We start from the raw sequence: 8,938 nt of genomic DNA, 5'->3' as shown, positions 1-8,938 counted from the left end.
CCTACAATTAATGTCCCCTGGGGACTGCCAGCATGTGTGAGAGCTTGCACAGCTCTAGCAAGGGGCTGGTGGGGGTCAGGAGGTTTCTGATCCAAAGTCCTTGCCTTTGGGATTCCCCTTGCTACAGTGTCCAGCAGCTGGTAGGGCGAGGGGGATGAGGCAGCACAGTGGGATCTGCTTCCCCATGGCAAAGAAAGGTTGTTACTCAGAAGAAGAGTAGGGTCCTGCTGCGCTGGCTGCCAACCCCAGGGCATCCCTGGGGAAGCTCCCAGACTGACCGCACAGCCCCACTTGGCTATCTCCCTGTATGCCTGCACCGGCTGGCAAGCCTGGTAACTGCGTCCCCCCACACGGTCCCTCGAGCATCTTATACCCTGCTCTTTCATGGGTCCCAGGTAAGAGATCAGGACAAAAGCCTATAAATATATGCTTGAGATCACCCCTATTCAGGAAACCATTTAATCATACATCTTGAGTTAGTGTGTCCCACCCGACATGGGAAGTTTTTGCCCAAGAAAGACTCGCCACCAGAACGGGAAAGCCTCTGGAGGCTGTAGCTCTTTCTCCCCTCCACTCCTCTTCCCCAACACTGCTGGTTAAAGTACTGGGCTGTGTGCCAGGGGAGCAGATGTACTACTGCATGGTTTCTCCTCCCCATATCGTGGCTGTGTCCAGCACTGATTTTGCCTGTGGTCATTTTTTAATACAGCAGCTGACTTGGCCACAAGTGAAAAATAAAATATGATCCCTTGCAATTGCAAACTGCCCAAAGCCATCTGCAGCACTGAGCTCCTTCTCCTCTGGGAACAAGGAGCAGTATCTGTGAAGCTCTCCTGGATCCAGTGCGTCCACCAGCCAAAACCCCATTCCTTCTTCATTGGATCTTCCTTCTTCATCTCTTCAAATTGTATTGGGCAGCTGCAGAAGCCAGGATGAGCCTGTGCCAGGCTAGTACTCTTTAAGCAGCAGAATATTCATGTCCTCAGCTCAACCCTGTTCCCATGCTAAGGTTTTTATGAATGCTGCCTGTTACTTGTGTTAAGAACAGCCACTACTCATAATTTGAAGCTCTAAAGAGCCTCTGCTTTGTGGGTGAGCTTTTTTGTCCTGATGCTGGGCAGAAAAGTGCTTTCCAGGAGAAATATTTGATTTCAAAAGTGATGATAGAAGCGGTAGCGTTTGAGATTATGTTTTCAGGAAAACACCGAAGAAACCAGGTTGTGTATTAATACACATTGTTGCAAGGCACCAATTTCTCTGTTCCCCTGGGTTTGCACCGCGGCTTCCAGCAGCTTTGCCCCTGCAAGGTGAAGGGCTGCAGCTGCGGCAGCTGAGGGGGGGCCTGATGGGACCACCCTGGCTCCGGCTTCCCTCCTCGCTCCCCCAGGAGTGCCCAGCATGGGGGGAAAGAGGGACGAAGTTATGCTGCAGCTCCTTTCCCCATGGGAGGTCAGAAGCTGCAAAGACAGATGGAGGCAAGGGGCCAGAGAGAGGACTAAGGTACTCGCTCGCGGTGGTTTTTTATGCCCTTTTGGTGTAATCTGTGCTGGGAAGAGCGCATGTTAGGAGCCAGTGGCAGCCCTGAAAGGTGCTCACAGTACCTCCTTATTTGGGATGGGGAGAGGGGAAGACAGGACACAATGTATTTATTATCCACCCCAGACATAATCAACAAGCTGTTAATTATCGGTCTGTAGGATATACAGCTGTAGCATACATGGCTTATACGGGAAACTGTTGTTTAAACAAAGTATCAGGGATGGTACTCCTTTGGCTTGAGGTTTGCCCGCGCTTTAGTATGAGCCTGGTACGTTTCCAGTTAACCAGAGGTGAGCTGCTCCTCTTGGGGAGAAGCCTGAGCCCCCCCCCAGGTTTGTGGGTGGGTTGCTCCCCTCCACCTCAGACTTGTCCCCTGGCTCCAGAGGAGCTGCTGGAGCTGAGGGGGTTATTCTAACTCAGACATCTTGTGCCCCTCCAGCCTTCTTGCTGGCTGGGCATGAGAAGCTGAAAAATCCTTGACTTAGTATAAACACTACTTAGCAACAACTAAAAACATCAGTGTGTTATCAACATCATTCTCATACTAAATCCAAAACATAACACTATACCAGCTACTAGGAAGAAAATTAACTCTGTCCCAGCCAAAACCAGGACAGCACACACTCTTTAAAATCTGTTTTGGCAGTGCAGTGGTTGTGCTGGTTGTGCACAAGTGTGCAATGCACTCTTGTGCTGGTTTTGGCTGGGACAGAGTTCGTTTTCTTCACAGTAGCTAGTATGGGGCTATGTTTTGGATTTGTGCTGAAAACGGTGTTGATAATACAGGGATGTTTTAGTTATTGCTGAGCAGTGCTTACACAGAGTCAAGGCCTTTCCTGCTTCTCACCCCACCCCACCAGCGAGTAGGCTGGGGGTGCACAAGAAGTTGGGAGGGGACACAGCTGGGACAGCTGACCCCAGCTGACCAAAGGGATATTCCAGACCATATGATGTCATGCTCAGCATAAAAAGCTGGGGAAGAAGAAGGAAGGGTGAGACACTGGGAGTGATGGCGTTTGTCTTCCTAAGTAACCGTTATGTGTGATGGAGCCCTGCTTTCCTGGAGATGGCTGAACACCTGCCTGCTGATGAGAAGTCGTGAATGAATTCCTTCTTTTGCTTTGCTTGTGTGTGCGGCTTTTGCTTTACCTATTAAACTGTCTTTATCTCAACCCATGAGTTTTCTCACTTTTACTCTTCCGATTCTCTCCCCCATCCCACCGGGGGGAGTGAGCGAGCGGCTGTGTGGTGCTTAGTTGCCGGCTGGCATTAAACCACAACAACTCTAAATACTGAAAAACAGCAACTGCTATACATCTACTGAAGAGCTGAACGTGTAACAGAGAAGGCAGCAGTTGAAATGATAGTCCCAAGCCTCGCTGCTGTTGGATCCCCAGTGACTCTTTTCCCTAGTTCCCATTTTCTCTAGCTGTATTTCCATTTCATTTATTAAAATGCATAACAGAACTTCTACCCTTATTTATGCAAATTTGTAGCCAGAACTTTAATTATTGAAAGAATATCATGGGCTTAAGTACAACTGATCTGAATTTTCTGATGAAATGCACCCAGATTTTACTCTCTTCTTGAGAATAGCCAAATACTTGGTGGTAACTTATACGTCTACAAATCAAGTATCTATCATCCACCTGCATTTTTTCACCCATCTTTCAAATCACCTTGCTCTCCTGCTTTCCAGCAGAGAAACTTCGAATGCTTAAGTTCAGCCTGTAAAAGCTGTTCATGGGTTGGCACAGAGTGTGAGCTGAGACAAGTGTTGTCCCAGGCTATCTGTCACTTCAGAAGCCATCAGTCCAACAAAACCAGAAGCAGGTGTTACATTAAGGCATCTATGGCACGTCTGCTCCTATAAATACATCACTTACAGCGGAGACCTCTATGGGTTGTCAAGGGACGGGTTTGTATTTATGGCACCCACTGAATAAAAAGAGGGAAAATTGATTTCCTCTTTTGAAATGAGTCTTGATTTTATCAAAGGGAAAACTACATCACGAAGCTGACTAGCTGCCTGCAATTTAACGTACACAGCTTTCCTATTTAGCCATTAAGCAGATTATTCTCTGCTGGATGGATGTGTCATTCCTGTTAATGTTAATGGTAGTCCCACATATGCCATGACAGAAGAAATGCCAAACTATGTGAACCATTTACTCCCTAAAGGGAAATGCAACTCCTTCAAGCAATGTAGAATCTGCCAGCAAAGTGATGGGAGCTCAGGAAGAGCAGAGAGAGCTTCTAGCAAGGCTGAGATGTAGGGATGTTGCTTTGCCAGCTTTGGCAGCAAAACCAACCGAAGACATTCCCACCCATCCTGTCCCCTTGTGCTGTTGTGTCCCCTGCTCCCCAAGTTGAAGCAACTGTAAATGAGCTGCTAACATGACTGAAGTTTAAAACAGCCCTTCAGAAGAAACCAGAAACCTGGTTGCTCTCGTTGGTTTTTAACCCAGCTCATGTCACAGTGCAGTTCTGCAGATAGTTGTACCAGAGGCACCGGGAGCAGCAAGCCATGGCCGGCGGCCAGGAATGAGTGATTAGGGCAGGGCTGGGGCAAAAAATTCCTACAGTGGCATAGCAGGGAGCAGGCAAGCCAGAGGATATGGAGTCATGCTGGGGTGTCTGCCTTGGCACACAGTGCATGTCTGTGCCACCTCCGCGCAGTGACACCGGCTCACAGAGCTGTGGGTGAGCTCTGCCTCCACAGCGGCTTGCCCAGCTGCTGGCTCCAGCAGGGTTTGGTCAGCATGTGGCTTCTCAGCCGAGCCTTTGCCCAGGCTCTGAGGCAGGCTGTCTAGTCCTCCTGGATCAGAGCCAGGTCATTCAAGGTGCATCCCTGTCATCTGCCCTCCAAGGCACCTCTGGCAGTCACGTACACATGCCAGGGCAGCATGACAGGGGACTCCATGACCCAGCAAATCCTGAAGACAGAAGGAAAAGGCTTCGTCAGAACATCTTTAGGAGTTCTTTATGCAGCTGTAAAGCAGTTGGTTAGATGGACAAAAAGAGCAGGAGCTGGATGAAAATCAACTCTCAGATTTACTCATCAAGCTGAAGAGGAGGCTGGGATTTTGCTCTTTTATGAGGCTCTTGTAACTGCTGAGCTATGTCAGTAAAATCAGCTTTAACCATGTGCTGTCTTTTCACACAGATTTCACATCTTAGCAAGTCTATCAGTAAACAAACCCAGTGTCACTACTTAATACCCTGAGTACTAACTTGCCAGGGGGTCAGAGCCACTGCAGAGGAACTAAGCATGTCCTGCCCAGCGTATTCCCAGGGATGCAAACCCAGTGCATGTCCCCAGTAACAGCCCACCTGCGGACCTGGGATACTTCCACTCCTTGCACTTGCCACCAAATATGTATTTTTTTACTTTAAGAAATAAAGAAGTCACTTGCATTTATGAGGTAACCCCCATGGCACGAATGCAAGAATACATCACGTGGCTTTGAAGGGATGCAAACAGTCACAGCAGAGGAGGGAAACTAAACCAGGTTTTTGCTGCTTCCACATAGAACCAGTCACTGGATCAAGTTGTTTCCTCCCCATGTAGGGTTTTCTTCCACGGGTGAGTCAGGCCTAGTTCACATGGAGTCTCTCATATGGTACCAATAGGATATGAAAGAGAAAATAGCCAGGAGCGTCCACATTGCACATCTGGCAGGTCAAACTCTGCAGGCTCTGTTTGGCTTCCCATGTTCTCCTGTTTCTCAAGGACTGCCAGGGACTTTGCAAAGTCCTGATGTATTGCTGTGGCCAAGACAGCTCCACATGCACCGTTGCTGCTCGCTGGTTGCAGGCAGTGGGTCCTGCTGATGTGTTTGACCTGCTCTTCTGGCTGGCTGTGGCTTGGTGTCGTGGTTTAAGCCCAGTCAGCAACTCAGCACCACGCAGCCGCTTCCCCCTCCCCCTCCCAGTGGGGTGAGGAGAAGGAAAGGGAAAAAAAAAGTAAAACTCGTGGGCTGAGATAAGAACAGTTTAATAACTAAAGTAAAATATAATACTAACAATAGTAATAATGAAATATAATAATAATAATAGTAATGAAAAGGAATATAACAAAAAAAGGAAGGGGGGGGGGAGGAAAAAAACCAGTGATGCACAATGCAATTCCTCACCACCCGCTGACCAATGCCCAGTTAGTTCCCGAGCCGCGATCCACCCCTCCCGGCCAACTCCCCCCTGTTTATATACTGGGCATGATGTTCCATGGTATGGAATAGCCCTTTGGCTAGTTGGGGTCAGCTGCCCCGGCTCTGCTCCCTCCCAGCTTCTTGCACACCTGCTTGCTGGCAGAGCATGGGAAACTGAAAAGTCCTTGGCTTAAGATAAGCGCTACTTAGCAACAACTAAAACATCAGAGTGTTCTCAACATCATTCTCACACTAGATCCAAAACACAGCACTGTACCAGCTACTAAAAAGAAAGTTAACTCTGTCCCAGCCGAAACCAGGACACTTGGTGAGCCACATGCCTGCTCTGCCAGCCTGTGTTGGCTACAGCTTGCTGTAGCAGTAGCAGCAACTGCAGCTGAGAGAGGGGAAGAGGACAGAGGACGGAAGACCTTTCAAAGGACACTTCATGGACAAATGCCCACCTTAGCTAGGAGGGGCTGTGCTGTTTGTCAGGGAGGCTGTGAACTGTGATCAGTTCTTGGGGGTTGACAATGGAGGTGACAGTAGAGCACGTAATTGAGAGCGTGGTTGTCCATTCAGAAGCATGTGGCCACCACTGCCATGAAACCCACAGGTCCAGCTACAAATGGCCAGCGCCGGCCAACTTCATCTGTGCAGGCTGGCTGCTGGATAGGTGAGTAATGGTTGTGTACTCTGCTGCTACCACGTGTTGTAAGACTCACCGGTCATCAGCAGTAGTGGTTACTGATGGTTAGGACTGCATGGGAGCACCACAGGGCATCCCCATTCCTCTTAGCTGCACTCCACACTGTCCCTCAGTGGTCACCTATAGAAACAGCAATTTTTTCATTCTACTCTAGTGTAAGTTTAACAAGGCAAAATGAGCTCGATCTGGAGACATTCAGGCTGCTTGAAATTTTTCAGGAATTCTCATCTGTTTTCTTTAATGTAAAAAGCTCGTTTGCCAGCATAGCTAATAGGGACGTTGGTGATATCAGCAGTCTTCCCCTTCTCCTTGGAAGTTCTTCTCCTCTGTTATCATGGCTAACGAATCATTTTATGGGATATTGGGATGGCAGATTGACACTATTTAAGTACCACTGTCAGATAAGAGTGGTGCATGCATTTTGAGAAATGGAGGGTAGGTGACGGGCACTGACTGGAAGTTTTACTCTGCCGAGTAGCAGCTACAAAGGCAAAGGAGAAGAGAGGTTCAGGGACCTGCAAGACCTTGTGAGCTGCCCATTGGACATGCTGGCTTCAGTGGTAGTAGTCAGAAACATGTTATTCATGTCTTCTGTGTAATTTGCTTGCGTGTCTAAATGTCCAATACAACAGCACGTGTCAGGCCACTGCAGGTGACTGCATGGCAGCATTTGGTCACTTTGCTTTGGTTGTATTAACTCTCAGCATCGTCGTCCCATTAATTCTCAGGCCCCCGTGAGCACAGGGACCTGCAGGCCTGGGCAGGTCCCTTGTCTATGGGCAAGGCTTGCCGTATATTGTACAAACAACCCTGCCGCAGGGCCAGAGGGAGGAAAGAAACTCTATTAGGAAGGAAAACGTGATTTTTATTGTTCTGAAAGAACAGTTGGTGGTGAAAGCACCAACAGTGTGATAACACATACAAGTTTGTGAACCGTGCAAACGGATGTGGTGACAAGCTGTGCCAAGGGTATGGGGGACTTCATCCACAGAGCTGCAGAAGTGCCTCACACAGCAGCAAACAGCACCTTTCTGTTCGGTGTGCTGGCTGGCTGGCTGTGGAGCACTGTGACAGCAGGCTGGCGCTTAGTCACAAGGATTTTGGGTCCTGCCAATGCTCTTTTTGCAAAGGTGGAAGAAGCTGAGTAACAGAGGAGGGGGTCAGGGGTGGGCTGCAGCTCCCGGAGCCCATGATGGCTGGTTCAGGACCAGGCACAGAGCACCTCGCTGGGGGATGGTGAGGAGGAAGAAGAGGTGCAGTGATTGCCACTCAGAGGCACTTGCTACAGCCATGTTTGCCTGCATGTTTTTCCATCAGATGCTGCTACATCTCCACATCCATTTCTGTTGCCTGCTCTGGCCAAGTCAGGCTGCACTTAGCTGTCACAAGGTCTTCTCCAGTCCCGTCGCAGATCAAACTGATGCCCTTCTCCACCAGTCCCTTGCTATGATGCCCTCTTCCTGGTCTCAGTCCTCTTGTATCTCCTCTTTACCATTCCCTTTCCTTGTCTCAGGTATGCCACCAACTCCTGAACCACAGCCCACCTTGAGGTGGGGTCTGTGACCTCCCAGACGCCTCCTCCTTGGCTCTTTCCCTTTGTCTTGAGCTGCAGCCTGCTGGTCTGAGGTCGATGCTGCTGTTCCTCTGGGGCTGACTGTGCCAGCATCCCCCCTGTGAAGCAAGAGAAGTAACAAGCTGCTGTTCATTGCTTGGTTTCCACAGTAACAAAGATGGCGCTTTTTTCCCTCCAAAAACACCCCCCACCCCAGTTCTGAGATACTATCCATCTCCACCACTTCTTACGTGTTTCTGAAGACCCCAGAGATGGTAAGTCTATCCCTAGTTTCCCTCTTGAGCTCTTTTGTGTGCTGATGCATGAAAGCAGGTTCTCGGGGCTGGTGGTACGCACCTTTGCTGATCTGCTGCTGCGCTGCAGTCTGTCTTTTACAAGGGATGCTGCATGAGGCCAGTTATCTAATTAACTGCTCGTGTGTGCTTGGGAGGGTTGAGGGAGCACTGATGAAGCCCGGTTAGCAATCACATTACCGGTTTTGCAGGTAGTGCCCTCCCTCCCTTTTTTGCATGACGTGACAAAGAAACTGCACATTGACAAAGCCTAAAGGAATTTAGCAAGACCCTTGCTGTGGTGGTTCCCAGAAAGGTGCCTCCTGCTATCCCGCAGAGCTGGAAAAACACACAGTCATGCGCTGAGACTAGGAGGAAGGAAGTCCTGCCGCACAGTTTGAGAGGCCTCAGCAAGCATTTCATTAATTATCCCACTTCTTTACATCTTCAGCTCATGGCTTGTTGCATCCATAAAACTGTCTTGCCCTCAGGCTTAGACATTTCACAGGGCTGAGAAAGGGTCCATGGCTCTGTGCTTTGTAATTTAGGCTTTGTATAAATAATTTTGTTGCAGTCCACTACACTGACTTCAGAAGGCTCAAGAAGGCTCAGAACCAGAGCTGAATTTATCAAGGTTAAGGCATACACTTTCTGTAGCCAGCGGCACATAGAGGAGAGACGTGACCAGCATCGT

This window comes from Gymnogyps californianus, chromosome 2 (genome assembly GCF_018139145.2).
Source record: "Gymnogyps californianus isolate 813 chromosome 2, ASM1813914v2, whole genome shotgun sequence".
NCBI lineage: Eukaryota > Metazoa > Chordata > Aves > Accipitriformes > Cathartidae > Gymnogyps > Gymnogyps californianus.
The sequence above is the reverse complement of the archived record's forward strand: the minus strand, read 5'-3'. Positions refer to the sequence as shown.